We start from the raw sequence: 2,500 nt of genomic DNA, 5'->3' as shown, positions 1-2,500 counted from the left end.
GGTTGTGGCCTCGCTTTCCCGGTGTGTGGAGTGTGTTGTGGTCTCAGTCCTACCCGAAGATCGGTCTATGAGCTCTGAGCTCGCTCCGTAATGGGGAAGACTGGCTGGGTGACCAGCAGGTGACCGAGGTGAATTACACACACACACACACACACACACACAAGAAAGGTAGAGAGCTTAGGAGAGAGAGATGAACAGGTAAACTCTCTGTTGACCCTTTCACTGCTGTCTGGTACGTTATCTTAATTACTAATCACTCTAAGACATTTTATTATTCTTGTTCCATAATCTTTTCCAAACACCCCGCTCAATAGAAAAGAAATAACTCAATCTTATATTTTTAATCCTTATAATTGATGGAGGGTCTGTTGAAAGTGTCATATATTACTTTTAGTGGTGTAACTTGTTGCATATCGCATTGAGAGTCTTAACTTATAACTAACAATCTAATTACTCAGTATAATCATTCATGTACCATTCAACCTGAGCACTTGTTTCCTTTCTCTTTTTAGATATAATCTTAACCAGGATTAAACCCACCAAGCAGCAACACGTCCAAGGAAACATATGATTCTAGAACGCTTTTGATTGCACAGCGATTACTTTCAGAAGTCTAGTTGAATTTACACTATTTTTAGGGATCTTTTCATCGTTCTAGTAATATTTCAGTAGCATTTCTACATTAAAAACATCATTACTCGTAACAGGACAAACACTGCTGAGAATCATCCTTGTGGTCTTGGAAAGTTACCGTGACGAGAGAGCAAAGCGTTTCTGAATACCTAAGAACGGTAATAGCACGGAATTGTTAGGGAGGAGGAAAGGAGAACGTGAGTGGGCGAGTGTAGTGTGTCCACCACCATCGGAAGCACAATAGGCGTGTCCAATTTTCCCTCACAGTGATCTGGCGGCCGTTGTTTCGCTCCATTCCATCTGAGCAAACACATGGATCACCCTCCGCCCATCTGATTCTCCATTCGCCTTATCCCTTCGTTCCGACCCGATGCTCAAGTGTTCCCGAGCGCCATTCGTCTGCTGTGTTGGATGTACCGTTGTCCTGCACCGTCCGTGTGTCTCTATTCCTTCCTTGTTATACCGCTTCCTCTTTGCTCTTCGCTCTCTGCTCTTTTGTCTCTGTGTGCCTTTTGTTTTTGTTCTTGTTTTTGTTGTTGTTGGTGGTGGTGGTTTTGTTCTTGTTGCTTGTCTTTTCCTTTTTCTCTTTCTCCTCCTCTTCTTGTTTTTCTTTCTTTCTTTCTTCTTCTTCTTCTTCTTCGTATTTTTCTTCGTCTTCGCCTTCTTCGTCTTCTTTTCCGTCTTCTTTTTCTTCTTTATCTTCGTCTTCTTCATTTTTTCTCCTCCTTCTTTTTAGAATATTCATGAGTTTTCGTCACCAATGTGTAAAAATTAACAAACTTTCCCGGGACTAATCTCTAATTATTAATATTGTGTTGTACAAAAGCCAGACATTTGGATTATTATTGTTGTTTTTGTGGCTTTTATCATCATCACTATTATTACTACTACTTTTCTTTAAGGTAGACTTCTTTATTTTTTTTCTTTTCTTTTCCGTCTTTCCTACGTTTAAAATGCCATTAACGCGTGCGACTTGATATTGCACCGATTAGGTTTATGAATGATTGATGGCGTGTTACCTTATTTGATTTTCATTAGATTGTGGTGCCGTCTAAAGTAGTTCGTTTTTCTTTTTATTTTAGTCATCCATTGATTTATTCACTTATTAAAATCATAAAACGTATACATCTATTTCTTGAACATCTTTCCTGTCTACATTTTGTTTTTATATGTTTTTTTTTTTTCATGCTTCTATTCACTCATTCATTTAAATCATAACCCGTATAAATACATTTCTTCTTAACACACTTTCTCTCTACGTACATACATCTTCCTTTACAGTCTCTTATCTACGGGTACGCTTTCCCCTCATGAAGAAGAATGATGCACCTTTCACTGACCGCTTTTCAGGCTTCATTGGCAGCTTGAAGGGAACGCACGCACTGAATAAGGCTCCTAAATATCTCGCGAATTTGGTTTATTAAATAATTTTGCCGCGAGCTATTAATATCGTTTATTGCTGGTGGGGTTGTGGAATCAATCAAAATGAAATATGAGCCTCATAATAATTCCTTCGCTACAGGAAAGCGGCGGCAATTTGAACGCCCTGCTCCAGAATTCTCGAACCGAACCGAGCTGAACAAAGCAAAGCAGAGTAGGGTTGCAAATCAGGCATAGGCAGAAAATGTATAGGAATGCAGGCAGGTGGGCAGGCATATATATACTCGTTTATAAGCAAGCAGACAGAAGCAGGCAGATGTATAGGCAGAAAAGTTGGTGTATATGCCGACAAGTAAGTTGGCTGGTGAGCATATTAGCAGGTAGTAAGAAAGTAGTGGTGTGTGGAGGAAAGTTCGTAACCTCTCATTGCTCGCGAATAGTTCCATTTTTTCGAGGATTTGTGGAGGCTTTCGGGTGAATTTTTAGA

At 39.7% G+C, this 2,500-nt stretch overlaps 1 protein-coding gene across 2 annotated transcripts in view; it reads right to left on the bottom strand.

Annotated features, from left to right (window-relative positions):
• The window catches only part of LOC123516810 (outer dynein arm-docking complex subunit 4-like), a 68,534-nt gene that overhangs the window by 23,901 nt on the left and 42,133 nt on the right, over positions 1-2,500 (bottom strand). The window lies entirely within an intron of this gene.

Source organism: Portunus trituberculatus, chromosome 41 (genome assembly GCF_017591435.1).
Source record: "Portunus trituberculatus isolate SZX2019 chromosome 41, ASM1759143v1, whole genome shotgun sequence".
NCBI lineage: Eukaryota > Metazoa > Arthropoda > Malacostraca > Decapoda > Portunidae > Portunus > Portunus trituberculatus.
This window is presented reverse-complemented; position numbering and strand designations above follow the sequence as displayed.